Raw genomic sequence first — 18,847 nt, 5'->3', positions numbered from 1 at the left:
CCAAGCAGAGACCATAGAATAGATTCTATTATATGGTCTCTGGTCCAAGTGTTGGTAACAGAAAAACAGAAAGCACATTGTGATCATTGTGATCATAATGTGATTTGGCACATTAAATATAATCAACATTAGGAAAATGTACATATGTCATTACTACATTTAACAAAATGTACATTTTCATAGGTCATTTCACCTGTGAAGATCCTGGTAATAATAGGTCTTCAGCAACCCATGCTTGCTGTAAGAGACGACTAACGGCATCGGGTGGCCTCACTTACTGACTTGGTTGATGCATGTCATCATTGCGTAGATCGATGTTGATGATGTCAATCACTGGACTGTCTGGTCCAGACTCGATTATTTACAAACCGCCGTCATGTAGTTTGAATATTGATGATTACGGCGTTAAACAACAAACAACGATACAACAAACACTGATTTCATCATCATGGGCAATGCTATCATGTGATAGAACCTTCCAGAAGGTATTTAGACTAGCCCGTGCATATATCCTCTCACATTACATCAAGACCAGCGGTTGTGATAAAACCACTTTTCAGCCTGGATTCCCAGCCTAGGCCTATTTTGGAAGCTTGACCACAGTTGCTGATAGGTGAATATTATTTTCACTGACTTTTGTTATCGCCATGCACTGCTATTGTGTTTTATCACTGCTATTGTATTGTACTGCCATTCTGTTGTATGCTTGCATTGTAATTGCTGTGCAGTAATTTGCATTGATTTGTCAACCTGGTTCATTTTGTGATACAAATGTTAATTGCAAATAATGTCTTTGTTGTTTGTTAGTTTCACACTGAATTATTATACGTACAGATTTATGGATTAACTTATTGACTCAATTTGGATGTCGACACGTAACACACACACACACACACACACACACACACACACACACACACACACACACACACACACTCACTCACTCATGTTGATGTAGGATACGTATTATTTTTATAACTACATTAATGACACTGCATGAAATGGCGCAATTTTTGCTTGTTTGTTTGTTGTTAAACGCCGCATTTAGCAATATTCCAGCTATATGACGGCAGTCTGTAGATATTCGAGTCTGGACCAGACAATCCAGTGATTAACATCATGAGCATCGATCCATGCAATTGGGATACGATGACATGCATCAACCAAGTCAGCGAGCCTGACCACCCGATCCCGTTAGTCGCCTTTTACAGCAAGCATGGGTTGCTGAAGACCAATTCTACCTCGGATCTTCACGGACGTAATAAATGCCTTACAACTGTCATCATATCTTTGTTTGCTTCTTCCAAATAAGCAATATTTTAGTCCCGTTCCAGCTTACCACACAAACACGCGCATATATATGTGGATTGTTAAACCAACAAAAACATTTTATTATTATTAAAAATAATTAAAATATCTAAAAACAAAATCTACAACCGGGGAAACATATTACAACTAACCCCCATAACAATAACAACACAATTAACAATATTTTATTTTCTGTCCAGTCTGTTCGGTGTATGCCAAATACCGCTGTGTCGAAGTTGAAGGACATACGTAAATACTTCGAGTTATGAGAGGTTCGACACAACCGAAAATGATGACTAACGCAGAAATACATAGGGACCAAGCTTTTACTTCGAGACAACCTTAAATTCGACACAACTGTGTATTTGGTCTTAAATGCATATAACAAAATGTTAGTAAATGAAATCAGGTTATCGCCGGTCAAGATATAGCGATTTTACGTGCTCATCATAAGAGACTATTACATTCATCAATGAGTTTGTTTGTTTGTTTGTTTGTTGTTTAACACAGCACTAAGCAATATTCCAGCTATATAACGGCGGTCTGTAAAAAATCAAGTCTGGACCAGAAAATCTAGTGATTGACATCACGAGCATTGATCCACGCAATTAGGACCGATGACATGCATCAACCAAGTCAGCGAGCCTGACCACCCGATCCCGTTAGTCGCCCCTTACGACAATGTCGTTTTGATCCCACATGTTGTCTGCTTCTGATGAAAGTAGTAAATACTACCAGAGACTATATATTAGTATAGAGACCATGTATCGGGACTCCAAAGAGTAATAAAAAAACCGCATGCGATTGACACAAAAACCGGACAAAGTTATTTTACGTGTGCATCGAATGAAAACCAGGGGATATAATATGTTTAATGTCCCTTGCTCTATTCCGATTAGCGAAACGTTTCAATCCAAAGTCACTCGGCACATCAGAATGAATCAGAATGAATCGGCATCGTCACGATGCGATGAAATACGAGGTAACTGAAGTAACACGGAAACGTTACTAATGCATCTGTCGTCTGCACTTCCGGTACAACACACAAAACGCAAGGCATTGAAATATTGCTTTCCGTCCTCTTCGTCATTAATTCTGAAAGGTGAATTTCTTCCTCTACGGTCACCAAGACTGCAATGTCCATAGACATGGAGGCGTGCAGATACAGGCCGCGTTATGTTTTACAAAGTGAGTGAGTGAGTTGGGTTTTACGCCGCTTTTAACAGTATTCCAGATATATCTCGGCGTGTCAGGTTAATGGGGGAGGAAAGCCCGAAGTGATGCAGGTCTTAGACGTTTACCACTTCGGTGAAACCCACGAGCACGGGTATGGTGCTGACAAACCTAGAAACATAATCGGGGCGAACAGGGATTGAACCAACAATTATAGGTTTCTGGCGCACCCAAGGGACGCAACTCTGCACAGCGAATCGTGGCGCCTTAGACGACTGGGCCACTCGTTCCCCGTTTTACAAAGAAATCTGATACTCAATATTCCATTTGGCATAATAGGCAAACTATGAAAAGTATATAGGTGGATCACTAAAATATCGAGGAAAAACAAGGTTTTCGGTGTGTGTGTGTGTGTGTGTGTGTGTGAGTAACGCCGCACCCGACCAGTGCTTGACATCATGAGCACCGATTTACGCGATTGGGATACGATGACATGCATTAACCAAGTCAGAGCCTGATCACCCGATCCCGTTAGTCACCTCTCACGCAAGTATGGGTTGCTGCAGACCAATTCATCACGGGTAGCACTGGTATGTAGCCTCTCGGACATGCAACAGGCGATGACCCTAGTACGTCAGTGGCATCCCCCAGGCCATTGCAGATCACATTGAAACTGTACGAGTGAACCAGGTGACGCAAGCTGTAAGTCGGTTCATACAAAGATGAACGACACTCTAAGGGCGTATCAGCCGTTGTAGCGTTGATTTACGACAACACCGGCATACTAGGTTGACAATAAGGCAAATTAAAACACATCTGTGACGTCATTCTATTGTTTGAATGCTCCATTATTTTTCAGGAATGGTGAGTTGTTTGTCAACTATACATTATCTTGAACCAACATTTGAATTAATTTCCACTTGGAATAGACGGAACTATTTTTCACATTCATTGACAAGTGAATAATTTCATATTTTTTCCGAAAACATGTGTCGCAAGCGGGGTACGTACCCGCATCGTTTGATTTGAGAAACTGTAACTGTCAACCTCAGCTACGGCGGCACATGAAGGTATGGTGTGAAATTAACTATTAAATATTTTCATAATACTGCATAATTCTCTAAAGCTCAAAATACATGTAATATGTATATAGTTTGTGTTAGAGCAGGTTACCCACATTAATGTTCATATTTATAGATAGTTAGATAAACCTTTGAAGAGAAAAAACAAATCAGGTAATATATATCTATCTTTGTTCGAGGCTCTATATTTCTATTTATTCCCGTCAGCATGTATTAACAATGTGCAAGCGATTGATAAATACTAGTTTAGGACCCAACGAAATTATGAACAGCTGTGAACCATGCATTGTAAATGTCAGCTCGCGACGGAGCTTGGGGCACGTGCAACAGCGGCAGAGAACGCATTCCTCGTGCATCACGCAATGGCGACTCACGCATTTAAATACAGACAACAAAGTGTTCTGGTTTATTTGTCAAATATTTTCCACAACAGAAAATTTTGTCAAAGTGTAAAAGTAGGGATGAGTTTTAAGAAGGGGAATATCCTCGTAATTCTCCATTCCTGGCCCCTGCTCCATTATTTTTAAGGAATGGAGAGTTACTCGGACATTCCCCTCTTATGGAATACTGTAAGGGACATTCTCGCGATCTCGCATTCTCGCGATCTCGACCTTTGGAAACGAGGTAAATATGCCCAAAACACGAGAATGCGAGATCGCGAGAATGTCCCTTACAGTATTCCATACCCTCTGCGTAATCGCGAAGGCACACGTTAATTGGTAAGTACCAGACAACAACTAATGCAGCTGTCCTGCAAGGCAAAATGTACACTGTCACTATAGCAGCAATGAACAAAACATGATTTAGCGTCTATCAGCAAACCAAGATGTTGATAGAAAATAAATAGCTGAGTGTCCCACAGTGAATTCAATGAAATTAAACACATCAAATAAATAAACTGAAAAGCTTGATATATAATCGGACAGCAGGCTGTTGCTGGGTGTAATTGAATCAGGCCACATAATAATCAGATAATCGCACTCACCGAACTTAATTTAATAACAGTGCCATAAAACTATATATGGCTTCAAATAAATTGAACTTTTAAACGTTCTTTGTTCTAATGAGTATAATCTATTTCAAAATGAACAAACCTGTTGACTGAGTAAGCGTTCATTAGCTCAGATAGATATAGTTCACTTGAAATTACAGAATCAGATCTTTATATGTATTAAAACTTAACTCTGTCCTCCAATACAATGACTCTTGTGCAATTTTTTCATATCACAAGCATTTCCGATCTATTCCGCATCTACCGATGTCAGAACACATGAAATTAGGCTTCCAGACGACCTCAACTGACAACAACTGCCTTTCTACGGAAACTGGGGTATCATTGGGTGAGGACAGCACCCGCATCTCGTTCTGAATGTTATACTCTCCCCACCCCTCCACACAATTTAGGGGCGGTCGGGTAGCCTGGTTGTTAAAACGTTCGCTCGTCACGCCGAAGACCCGGGTTCGATTCCGAACATGTGTACAATGTGTGAAGCCCATTTCTGGTGTCCCCCGCCGTGATATTGCTGGAGTATTGCTAAACGCGGCGAAAAACCATACTCAATCACATCACACAATTTGACCAGCAGAACTATCCTTGACAAACCCTGGTTAATCCAGATTCAATGTAGTGAGTCCTGCTTGTAACCTCGGTTGATTCAGGTCACGCAAAGTTAAATACAGGAAACCATGGTACGATAATTTGAGACTATGGGACTTATTGGTAATATAACAGGAATGCTTTTTTGTTTTGTTTGTTGTTTAACGCCGCACTCAGCACTATTCTAGCTATATGACGGTGGTCTGGACCAGACAATCCATTGAATGACACCATGAGCATCGATCCACGCAATTGGGATACGATGACATGCATTAACCAAGTCAGCGATCCTGACCACCCGATCCAGTTAGTCGGCTCTTATGACAAGCATAGTCGCCTTTTACGGCAAGCATGGGTTGCTGAAGACCTTTTCTACCCCGGATCTTCGCGGGGTTTCGAAAAGAATGCACTGTCAATGGGTCGTTTTCAAGTATGTTTAAAAGACACCTTGAATTCCAGCACATCCATCCATACGCCATTTCGCTATAATAACGAGAGGAATATTCTTTCCTCACAGCCGGTTGAAAAAAAACTCCTGAAGGTACTATATGTACGCTTCAGTGACTATTGAAGAAATAATGGGTAGAGTTAACGTTCCTGCAATGTTGCTTCATTTCTTCCCCCTCCTCCTCCCCCCACCCCCTCCTTTGAAAGTGTACCTTATCCTTATAGGTTTGACACTTTTAACAGTGTAAGTACATGCATATATTATGTGGTGTCATGTAAATATGATGCGCAGCATTTAATATTTGTTTCATTCTCTCACTGATCTATCGCTCCTAACTTGACCGAATATGGTCTGATGCCAGCAGACAGTGTTCGCATCAAGGCCTTTCTGTGTTGTTTTGTTCGCCATATGCCTTAGACAACATACGGGACTCATCATACAATATCGAATACGCGTGATGCCTTGTTTATTTGATGTAGACGTTGTTTTGTATGAAGGTTGTTTTATTTTAATATTGTTTCAAATCTTATCGATGTCTTATGGTAGTTTACTGTCAGGCAGGTCTCGCTTCCGTAGCATAATTCATAACATTGTATATTTTTACTGTGAAACTTGAAACCCATTAGGCATGTGCTGTATTTGTGCCTTTGGCAATAAGTGAGTGAGTGAGTCTTGTTTACACCGCATTTGGCAATATTCCAGCAATATCACGGCGGGGGACATGTCAGGAATGGAACCCGGGTCTTCGGCGTGAAGAGCGAACACTTTAACCACTAGGCTACCCGACCGCCCCACCTTTGGCAATTAAGATTAATGTTAGGCTGAGTGCTGAGGAAGAAGAACTGACTGATAGTATTACCAAACCATTTGCATCAGTAAAGATAATGATGCCTAGTGGTTAAACCGTTCACTCGTCACGCCGAAGACCCGGGTTGAATTGCCCACATAGATAAACAGTTCATTTTAAGTTTCTTCGCCGTGATATTTCTGAATTATTTACAGACGGCGTTAAATCTTAAATCGAGGATGACCAACATTCAATTAGATTGCTATCAATGACCACCCGATCTACCACTTACAACAAAGGTTTCTGGGGACAAATTCTTACGGGACGGGACATTGTGAAGTACATCATATGGCAACAAACTAATGTCTGTTTGTTTGTTTTCTTTGTTGTTTAACGTCGCACTCAGCATTCCAGCTATATGACGACGGTTTGTACATAATCGAGTCTTGATCAGACACTCCTGTGATTGACATGTATCAACCAAGTCAGCGAGCCTGACAACCCGATCCCGTTAGTCGCCTCTCACGACAATCCTGAGTTGCCGAAGACCCTTTCTCTACCCTGATCTTAACGGGTCACAAACTAATGTTCATGCACCTTCCTTGTCGACATTTTAACTCTACAACAAAATAACAGCAGGGTCAGAAATCAAGTTTGGCTACGTTTCTTCATGGATAGCTTTCAATATGCACATCACAAAAAAATCCAATCGACGTTCATTATAGCGCTTAAAAACTATAGTAAGTGAGTGAGTTGGGTTTAACGCTTTGAACAGTATTCAAGATATATCACGGCGTGTCAGCTTAATGTTTGAAGAAAGCTCGAAGAGATGCAGGTCTCAGACGTTTACCACTTTGGTGAAACCCACGAGCACGGGTACGGTGTTGACAAACCCAGAAACATAATCTATTCACCCAATGTCACTGAAATCAGATGTTAGTTCTCGCTACCGCTAAACAAAGATCTGAGACAATCCCATTAGGGGTCACGTCAGAACGACCTTTCATCCGACCAATCAGAGCGTCGCTTACCAGATCATGAAAGTGACAGTCGGAATGTGATTTCTTATCATGCAACCTCGAAAACTTCCGAACGATAGTTCCGGGTTTAACGACTGAATCCAGACAATCTAGACCATATATTTGCCATTCCAGAATTTTCTTTTGTACAGGTTTCAAATTTTTAATCGAGAATTTGTCAAAAAATGTTTCGAAGCGTAGTCGCCAATTTGAATTTATTGCCGTAAAGCACGATAGAGCAGCCTTCTGATGTCGACTTCTTGTCAGTCCTTCCACTGGTCAGTCAAAATTCGCGCTAGGTTGGTCTGACGTGACCCGTAATGGGATGTCCTCAGATCTTTGTTTAGCGATAGCGAGAACTAAGATCTGATTTTAATGAGATTGATTCTCGCAAGCTTGTTGAACAAAATTAACATGTACCAATGGAGTTCTTGAACACACGCCACTTCTGCGTCTTGACGCGCATAAAAAAGTCGAAGAAACGCAAGTGAGCCTCGATTGGCTCAACTCGTAACCATGACACCACGTGACAATGCCGACGAACACCTGCGTGAAATATACAACCCTTCAAATCTGACCTGACATTGTTTATGAAAAACAGCCTACAACGACGGCGCTAACTTAAAAGAAGTTGTCTAGCCCAGAGGTGAAGGCGCTTGATCGTCTCTTCGAAGGCCGAGTTCGAATCTTTATATGGGTGTAATGTATAAATCCCACTGTTAATGTCCGCCGTCATGTGGCTGAGATAATGCTAAAATTGATGATATATCCAAATCACTCACTCACTCTATGAAATGCTAGGCTCTATATCCAATCCAGATCTAAACGTGTAATTAGGAATATCACAGTGAGTGAGTGAGTGAGTTGGGTTTAACGCCGCTTTTAACATTATTCCAGTTATATCACTGCGTGTCAGCTTAATGTGGGAGGAAAGCCCGAAGTGATGCAGGTCTCAGGCGTTTACCACTTCGGTGAAACACACGAGCACGGGTATGGTGCTGGCAAACTAGAAACATAATCGGGGCGAACAGGGATTCGAACCCTCATCATCATTATCATCATCATCATCATGCAATTTGAGATAGCAGACAAACTGTGTCTTTGACTGATTTGAACCAAACCTGCTAACTGGCCGGGGCCGTGTACATCAAAGTAAAATACACGCTTGTACATGTTAATGACTTTCTATAGGTTTAAACATACTGCATTATTCAAGTTATCTTTCGGGTTCATGTGATAATCACCGTAATGTTTTGTGATATTGTTCTCCGTCCATCATATACACTGTATGCTGTTAAAAAGAAATTCAGCATCGAAATATAAACCTGGAATGCAATCTAGAAAATATGCCCCTGATTGTACGGTCAACTAGTGACAACTAAATGCCCAAATGCACGCACGCTCTTTTTCACGTGAATACGGTGCATTTAGGATTTTAACATTTATTCTAAGTAAATAATTCCGTTCTTGTCGTGAATACGTGAGGTAAAACTGCCTTCCAGAAAGATACGAAATGGTTCCAAAATTTATAGGAAAGGTCAGATTGGGCAAATGAATATTATAAAAAGAATATGGAGACAGAAAGTTCGCGAAACAGATAGTGAATAACTGTTTTGTTTGTTTGTTGTTTAACGCCGCAGTCTGTAATGTTCCAGCCATACTGACAGCGGTCTGTAATTAATCGAATCTAGGACAGACAATCTAGTCACTGAGAAAAATCTAGCGAAATTTATTAACTTAACTAGTAATTGCTGCCAGAAGGTTAGTATACAGCGAATATACTATCCTGTCTGGTAGACTGCACTCGGCAGCAGTAAAGGGAAGCTAAAGGAGAAACCTGTTTCATTTTCGCCGCCAAGACCACGTGAAATGAAGAAGGGTTGCCAGTGTAAAACAGTATTTGTTTACTTTATTTTCCTGTCACTTACTCTTTCGTAGCATTCTTTAGATAAACTCAAAATGACACTGAAAATCATTATTTGTTATACATTGTCCATGTCATTTGGGATTTTTGCAGATTTTCCCAGCTGTCAAAGGGATTGAAAAAGGACCAAGAAACGAGCCTTACTTAAATTGTAGTAAAACTTACTTCAAGCTTAGTAAATATACTATTGCACTTAATAAATTAGAAGATTCTTTGAAAGATAGATAGTAATCTCTTCTATCTGATTAGTAAATTGTAACGATATGCCACCTACTAGTCTAATCAGCAAATATTTTTAAAGTTGTTAGTAAAGTCAACTAACATGTTAGTGTCTGTACAGACAGTGAAATTCACTAACTTAAACATCACTTGCTATTCCTGTCAGTGATGATTGACGTCAGAACATTGATTCATGCAATCAACCAAGTCACCGAGCCTGACCATCTACTCCACCCCAAGCATATCTCGTTGGGGACCAGTTCTAAACCGGAATCCAAAAAGGATGGAAAATTTGAGCATACACGCTATACATGATTTGTTCCGACAGTTACCTTACCGATATTTTCAACATTACCACAAATTCCCAGCCGAGCAACGTGATGAATGCCTAAAGGCTATTGGCATGTTTCAAAATGGTAAAGCTCAATAAGAGGCACCTGGTATGTTCAATTTGTCTCAAACTGTGACATGCAGACTTTGGAAATGTTTTTTGAAGAATGTTAAAGATCGGCTCCGCACCGTGAGGGAGCCCCAGGCCAACAACAAGTCCAGGATCAATTAATCAGAAACCATGCTTTACGAAATTGACCCCAAACAGCCAATCAAATCGCTGGATGGGATCATATAACTGCAAGAATTGCATACTGTGCACGGAAGAGTCACTTGATAGCACTACCGAGACAACATACTGGGTTATGCCGTTTGCCTACCATGCTGGTCCACGTTTTGTCTTTCAAGGCGGTAGCGCTTGGCGTCACTTTTTTTAACCTCCAGCAAGAAAACATCAGCAGAATACAATAGCCAGCCAAGAATCCTGGCCTTTGACCCCACAGAGCACATCTGGGACACAGGAAACGTGTATGGCAATGTCAAAGGCCACCGGCTACGTTAGCCGAACTTGGCCAGGCGCTGCAAGAGGAAAGGAAACGACTCCGTCAATTTGTCATTACGGGGTGGATTACGACCATACCACATCGTATATATTAATCCATTATTGATCACTTGATCCCAAACTTTCATTTAGTGAGTGAGTGAGTATGGTTTCACGCCGCTTTTAGCAATATTCCAGCAATATCACGGCGGGGGACACCAGAAATGGGCTTCGCACATTGTACCCATGTTCGGAATCGAACCCGGGTCTTCGGCTTGACGAGCGAACGCTTTAATCACTAGACTACCCGACCGCCCCAAAACGTTCATTTACTTACTGTAGACACTATCGTCTTTCTTGGTTGTTCGCCACCTTACAGTAAACAACCCACACGTTATGTTGATGGTAATGTTACACCACGTCCTTCCTTTTTCTTATTCGCTAACGCCGATCAATGTTGCGAACAACGCTCCACGCCGTCGGGATCCCATGACACGCCATCAACCACGTCACCGAGCCTGACCATGTCCATTAAGACGTCTTGTACGATCAGCATAGGCTGCTGGGAACTATTCTACCCTGCAATCCCCACGGAGTGAGTGAGTCTTGTTTACGCCGCTTTTAGCAATATTCCTGCAATACAAATGTGGGGGACACCAGAAATGGACACACAATGTACCCATGTGGTGAATGGAACCTGGGTCTTTGGCGTGAAGAGCGAACGCTTTAACCACCAGGCTACCCGGCCGCACCTATCGCCACGGAGGCTTGTAGATAATGGACAAGATGATGGACATTGTAGATAATGTAAATTAATGTTTGACGTTATTAGCAACGTCACACGATGATTGCAATGAGTCTGATCACCCGATCCATCTGAAGCTAGGCACATTGGGAGTTGGGGCAAATCAGACGTTGACGCTGTGAACAACTCTCCAGGCCGCTCTTTCCACTCTGCCGACTGGCCTTTTACGGCCAGCACACCTTGTTATGGCTGTTATTAAAGGTAACCACTGATCGTTCATTCACGTCGCTGGTTATCCCACATTGAGGCTTTAATAAGTCTTAAATGGTAATTATAACACTGATTATAGGTTTTGTTTGTTTGTTTGTTGTATAACCCCGCACTCCAGCAATATTTCAGCTATATGACGACCTTCTGTTATTCCATTTGACGTATTTAGGTCACGTGTTACGTTAGCAGGATCCGACACGGCCACTGGTCCATGTTTCCGAGACTAGCGAAAATCTACACAGACTAGTTGTTTTCTCCTAAAATCTTGTTATTCGACTAAAGCCACTAGCCCGAAATGAACTGTAGAATAGTTGGATATGACAAAATGGTGTTTATCCAAGTTGAGGCTTTCCAGCCTTTGGGCATCGCTCGATGGCTCACATTAACTACGGACCATGTGTTCTACATTTTTACAGTATTCGGCACAAACTTACAACACGTTTAACATGGAAGGGGTCATGTGGTCGCAAATTATTTTTTTTAACTAAATTATGATTTCCCAGCCACATATTACTTTTTACAAACTGTTGCAGGAATGAGTGATGGTAAAATAGACATAATCAAATTTAACAACTTTACCTCTCATTTTATATTTGTATCTCAGTATAAACTAACATCTCGAGCGAGTTAATGAGTTGCGCAAACGCCGAATTTAACAATACTTCAGACATATCAACCTGATGGGAAGTTATGACGGCCCTGGACGCTTCCGACTTGGTGAACCCCACGAGCCGTACGGTGCAAATAGTCCAAGAATCATAATCAGGGACAATGTGGGATTTGAGCCGACGATCTTTGCATTCTGGCACCCATAAGGGACGCAACTCTGTGTGGAGTATTTTGGTGCCTGAGACCAGTGGGCCAGCCGTGTTCCCTCTTGAACGATTATAAAGTAATACATACGAAATAATACACATTTGTCGATGCTTCCTGTTTATCGAATTAAGTGAGGGAATATTATTTTACGCAAGAATCCACCAATGGGAACACCAGAAATTAGCGTACCACTGTACCCATGAGAAGAATCAAGCGGCGTGACCACTTAACCACAAGGCTACTCTGTCATCGAAATGGAGTAAGGTAATATAACCGATCTCTTTCACACAGATCACATCCTGACGTGGAGTGTGCCTCCGTGGTCTAGTGTCAGAGCGTCCCCCCCGGAGAGCGGAAGGTATAGGGTTTTCCGGAAGCGTCGTACCATAAGACTTAAAAGATGTTGTTACCCCGTCTGGCGCTCGGCATTAAGGGGCTAAAACAAGGACTGGTCGGCTCGGAGTCAGTATACAGTATCTGAGTGGGGTATTCATGTTAAACTGGGACATGGTATCCCATTAGGCTAGCACAATAAAATCGGCATTAGTCCGGAATAGTACGCGCAGCCACACACACACACACACACACACACACACACACACACACACACACTATATATATATATATATATATATATATATATATATATATATATATACTCTCTTCTGCAATTGGATCATACTTGTGTATATATATAAGTGCAATAATGTTGGACGCGACTTTAGACCACATTTCACCTCCTCTCACCTTACATGGAGATCTATGTCTTCTGTGAACAAGCTACCCAACAAATCCTCAAGTATTTGATTCCCAGCATCCTTTAATGATCTTTTTTTCATGCAAAACAGTTAACATGATAGTAGGTTAATAAAACTTATCCTGTAAACCTGTCCTTGTTAGGTCATGCCTCACAAGCTTGATGGTATTGCCCTGATACGGACTATATTCCCGTTCTCAGTGGAAATTTCCACAGCTTGAATAACCCTGTTCGTAACGCACCGGACGTAACCGATTTCTCCTAAAGACAACAGAAGTATAGAGAAAACAGGTAGGGAACCGACATTTACTGTTACTTACCCTGATCTCCATTTTACCCCGAAGACCGAACAAACTACATGAAAATCATGAATGTCGACATTTTCTTTCTGAGCATGAAATGTTTAAAACACATCTCACTCGTGTTAGCACACATGAACGTATCACGTGTATTGTCCTGAAGATTTGTTTCTAAAGGTTTCCTTTTTTCCAGAAATATGCGTATTAATATTAGTTATGCCGACGGATACTGTTTTAGGGAGTCCGGAGCTGTGCCATTGTTAGCCCAAGGGGTTGAGGTAACCCCAAGGGATTGAGGTAACCCCAAGGTGACACAGATTATCGACATTTAGGATCCTTTTATATTGTAAATTGTTATAAAATATATGTAACTCATTGTGACTCATAGCCATAATGATGATTTTATTAGAGTTGGGGTTCTGCATGCATGGATTCATTTGAAGCCCTGCATGTATGGTTTCAGTGGAGAATATGCATGCATGGTTTCCGTGGAGGTTCTGCAAGGTTTCAGTGGAGGTCGGCATCATACCAAAAGACGTTAAAAAGATGGCACTTGTTGCTACCCTGCCATAGTTTCAGTGGAGACTATGCATGCATAATTTTAGCGAAGGTTGTGCATGCATTATTTCACTGGAGGTTCACTGGTTTTTTTCATGCATGGTTGCAGTGGAAAATCTGCATGCATAGTTTCCGTGGAGGTTGTGCATACATCGTTTCAATGGAGGTTGTGCATGCATGGTTTCAGTGGAGGTCCTGCATGGTTTCCGTGGAGGGTTTCTCTGGGTACGGTCCAGTGGAGGTCCTGCATGGTTGCAGCAGAGGTCCTGCATGGTTTCATTGGAGGTTTAGCCTAGGTTCAGTGGAAACATATGTTTTTTTATGCATGGATCAGTGGAGAATCTGCATAGTTTCAGTGTAGTTCCGCATTGTCTCAGTGAAGGTTGTACATGCATGGTTTCAGTGGAGGTCCTGCATGGTTTCAGTGAAGGTTCTAAATGGTTTCAGTGAAGTTTTTGCATGATTCCAGTGGAGTTCCTGCATGGTTTCAATGACGGTTTTGCATGATTACAGTGAAGGTTCTGCATGGTTTCAGTGAAGGTCATGCATGGTTTCAGTGGAGTTCCTGCATTGTTTCAGTGAAGGCTCTGCATGGTTTCAGTGAAGATTCTGCATGATTTCAGTGAAGGTTGTACATGCATGGTTTCAGTGAAGGTCCTGCATGGTTTCAGTGGATGTCCTGCATGGTTTCAGTGAAGATTATACATGCATGGTTTCAGTGAAGGTTGTACATGCATGGTTTCAGTGGAGGTCCTGCATGGTTTCAGTGAAGGTTGTACATGCATGGTTTCAGTGAAGATTGTACATGCATGGTTTCAGTGAAGGTTGTACATGCATGGTTTCAGTGAAGGTTGTACATGCATGGTTTCAGTGAAGGTTGTACATGCATGGTTTCAGTGAAGGTTGTGCATGCATGGTTTCAGTGAAGGTTGTACATGCATGGTTTCAGTGGAGGTCCTGCATGGTTTCAGTGAAGGTTGTACATGCATGGTTTCAGTGAAGGTTGTACATGCATGGTTTCAGTGAAGGTCCTGCATGGTTTCAGTGAAGGTTGTACATGCATGGTTTCAGTGAAGGTTGTACATGCATGGTTTCAGTGAAGGTCCTGCATGGTTTCAGTGAAGGTTGTACATGCATGGTTTCAGTGAAGGTCCTGCATGGTTTCAGTGAAGGTTGTACATGCATGGTTTCAGTGAAGGTTGTACATGCATGGTTTCAGTGAAGGTTGTACATGCATGGTTTCAGTGAAGGTTGTACATGCATGGTTTCAGTGAAGGTTGTACATGCATGGTTTCAGTGAAGGTTGTACATGCATGGTTTCAGTGAAGGTTGTACATGCATGGTTTCAGTGAAGGTTGTACATGCATGGTTTCAGTGAAGGTTTTGCATGCTTCCAGGGAAGGTTCTGCATTGTTTCAGTAAAGGTCCTGTTTGATTTCAGTGAAGGTTCTGCATGATTATAGTGAAGGTTCTGCATGATTTCAGTGGAGGTTCTGTCTGGGTTCAGTTGAGGTTTTGTCTGGAATTTCCTTGCTATTCCAGCTATATAAATAAATCGAGTCTGGACCAGACAAATCCAGTGATTGTCATCATGAGCATCGATCCACGCAAATGGGATACGATGACATGTATCAACCAAGTCCGCAAGCCTGACCACCCGATTCCGTTAGTCGCCTTTTACAGCAAACATTGGTTGCTGAAGACCTTTTCTAAGGAAACTTAATCTACAGTTCGGAACTTGGTATGGTTGTTAACGCACACACTGTCAATCTTACGAGACTCGCTAAGACTGAAACAGATATGTTCGCCAAGAATGGATAGTTCAATCCTTACATTTTGAAAAAGACTCGCCACTGCTACAGGTAAGGTGGTGAGGAAGGCGTCGTTATGACAAACCATGATGTTATGCTGAGCAAGACGATTTGGACATGACGCCACATAGAGGAAAACCTTTACCTCGCATGACCACGAATGACGATGACGAATTAATGTGTAATTAATGCATGCTCGCGTGCACTGCCTTATAAGAGAAATTTGTCGTCACAGATCATGAACATGCAAAACCTAGTATCTTTCGAAATGAGTAAACATTGAAACATTGAGGAATTAAACATACATTTTCTTCTATGTAGAACTATGGTACCAGTAGATCTGACAACACTAAATAGAGTTTGGAACCTAACGTGTAGAATTAAGTCGCCGCGAATAGCTGCAAAATTGCTGATGCGGCGTTAAGCAATATTCACTCACTCACTGTAGAATTAAGCTAACAAATAAATAAATAAATAAATAAAATAAAATAATAATGATAGGGTAAGATATTATGCTGTATAGATCATGAACTACTGCTTCAATTTTGTGACATTCATTCGAGGTCAATTGTACGAGGACAATGAGCCTAAACTAGTTTTATCCCCTCACAACCGCTTCAGTTTGGTCAAGGCACGGTTCAAGTTCATTCTTATTTAGATGCCACTTGAACTGGACGGAAAGTTCTGAACTATGTTATTGGTGACTAACCTCTGGTCTTACTAAACTGTTTGTCCACTGATAGGAAAGTAAGGTGAGAATATATCATCTAATGTTACTTTCTTTTTCTGTTCTGATTCGCAAAGTTTATATAAATGCATAACTTTGATTCCAGATTTTATATGCGCAATTAATTACTTAAATCAACTTCATTACTTGCAGAGTTGTGCCCCTTGGGCTTTCAAGAAGCCTATGACCATGGGTTCGAATCTTAGATTCGCCCTGGTAATAGTTGTAGATATTCAGCACCATACCTGCCTTGTAGTTTTACAAATGCAAACGGCTAAAACCTTTTGATTTTGTGGCAAAAAAGGAAAACAACATAATTCTAGTTTACCCCTCAAAATTAATTATGTACTCGACATGTTGGGTGTTCTGAAAATGATGTGATAAAAATGATGTGATAAAAAATATGTGTTCCTTTCCCCCAGAAACGCATTGCGTAGTACCCCCTCTAACTATTTAAACGTCAATGCAGTAGGACAACCAGTCTTGATTATCCATCGAAACATATTTCATTTGGCGGAATGGGCAAAGTAGCTGTGAAAACTATATGAATGACCTTTTGGAAATCAGTGATGACACCAGGTGTTCCAGAAAACTAAACCTCAGCAGCATTCTCCCTCCCCAACACCCCCACCCCCACCAACTCACCCCACCCACACCCCCACGCCCCTCCTCATTTCAGGTTTCCCATCCACATCAAGCTTACACGTCGTGATATAACTGAAATACTGTTCTAACCGGAGTTAAACTCATTCACTCATTCGGTCGGTCTTCGTCTGTATTCAATCATAAATGTGTTTGTTGACGTATGTTTATCAACGAATCTCAGACTGAGGTGGAATACATCTGGCTTTGATTAACCGAGTTTAAGCGACCAACTCGCCTTAACAGCATTCCTCCAAACAATGAATGGAAAATCTCAGTAGAATGTCATACGCATGACAATATTTAGTTCAATACATCGGTAAAAAGGATGTTATTTAATGCCATCTCGTGATAGCAGGTTATATTACATACTCAACCAATGATGTAACAGTCTTGAAACAATATCAAATTACCATTACTCCGTATTTAATTATATTTAGTAATTGAATTGGTTAACAGTTAAAAACATGTAAATGTGTGTGCTAATGTCAGAATGTGTAAATCACCGCTCCCGAGGGTACGACTTTTATAAGATTTTGAGCAAAATAAATGGTTCGCTGGACAGATCGGATGATTTGAAAAAATATGTTTGAGTTAAAATTGTTCGGCTTCACGTTTCAGAGAAAAAAATAATTTGAACAAGTGACATAAAAACAATAACCTGTCTGTAATAGGAATCCGAGCAGCGACATTATCTTTTCCAAAATGCTCTTAACCGCATTCTGCATGTAAATTGGACCTATTCCTTGTGTTTGCTTGTCACCCGATCATAACATAGGATTGTAGTCTGGTGACGTAGTGGAAACTGACCAACTGACTAAACTGACGTGAGTTATTGTGCCTTTATACGATTTAAACAGGTAGAGTTCGTGAGTGAGTTGGATTTCACGCTGCTTTAAACATTATTTCATTCATATCACATCATGCCAGCTTAATGTTGTAGAAACGTCCCTGTGAGGCGTGTGTTAGACATTTACCACTTTGGTGAAACGCACGAGCATGGTTTGGTGCTGACAAACCTAGAAATATAAACAGAAAGAATCTGTGATTCGAATCCATGATCTGAGGTCAAGGGGCAGAACTCTGCACAGCGGATTGCGGGCCCTTTGACAAGGGGCCCACTGTGCCCCTAAGTGTTTACCTTTTCTTAACGGTTTTAAGTATGCCTTCGTTTGGAAAATATTCGTTACATTTTGAGGGAACGTAATGCTTGAAACTTATCAAATTTGTAAAGTTCCATGTTAATGCGTTACTGGTAAACTTCTTTTAAATTGCATAAATGTACACTTACCTAAAACAGTATACCTCATTGTGCTGTGACGTCAAATACAATTTTGAATTTTTCATGTGATCAGGTTCCGACAACTCTCTTTAATTAAATGGGCTCTATGAAAAGCAGGTTGATTGCAAACATCCAGCATGAACTTATCAAGGTTCGAATCCCAGATTCATCCTGATTGTGATCAATGGTTTGGCAGCACCAGATGTGCTAAAGGGTTTCATCAACGTGATTAACGTCAAACGCTGGTTGGTTGTTGTTTAAGGCCGCACTCGACAATATCACAGCCATCGTAGATCGATGCTCATGATGTCAATCACTGGATTGTCTGGTTCAGACACGATATAGCTGGAAGGGGCGGTCGGGTAGCCTACTGGTTATAGCGTTCGCTCGTCACGCCGAAGACCCGTGTTCGATGCCCGACATGGGTACAATGTGTGAAGCCCATTTCTGGTGTCCCCCGCCGTGATGTTGCTGGAATATTGCTGAGTGCGGCGTTAAACAACAAACAAACA

At 41.3% G+C, this 18,847-nt stretch overlaps 1 protein-coding gene across 3 annotated transcripts in view; it reads left to right on the top strand.

Annotated features, from left to right (window-relative positions):
- Positions 1-11,414: 11,414 nt before the first annotated feature.
- LOC124143111 (sodium- and chloride-dependent glycine transporter 2-like) overlaps positions 11,415-18,847 on the top strand; it is a 38,683-nt gene continuing 31,250 nt past the window's right edge. Inside the window, exon 1 of one of the 3 annotated variants that reach the window (XM_046511939.2) lies at positions 11,415-11,434. The gene's annotated coding sequence lies outside the window, so the exon portion shown is untranslated. Of the gene's footprint in view, positions 11,435-13,169; positions 13,308-16,286; positions 16,437-18,847 lie in introns of those variants that run through there. The other 2 variants (XM_046511938.2, XM_046511937.2) reach the window with 2 other exon arrangements.

Source organism: Haliotis rufescens, unplaced genomic scaffold (assembly GCF_023055435.1).
Source record: "Haliotis rufescens isolate VD_foot unplaced genomic scaffold, xgHalRufe1.0.p SCAF_10, whole genome shotgun sequence".
In the NCBI taxonomy this organism is placed as follows: Eukaryota; Metazoa; Mollusca; class Gastropoda; order Lepetellida; family Haliotidae; genus Haliotis; species Haliotis rufescens.
Note: the sequence above shows the minus strand (reverse complement) of the source record. Positions and strands in the feature narration are given on the sequence as shown.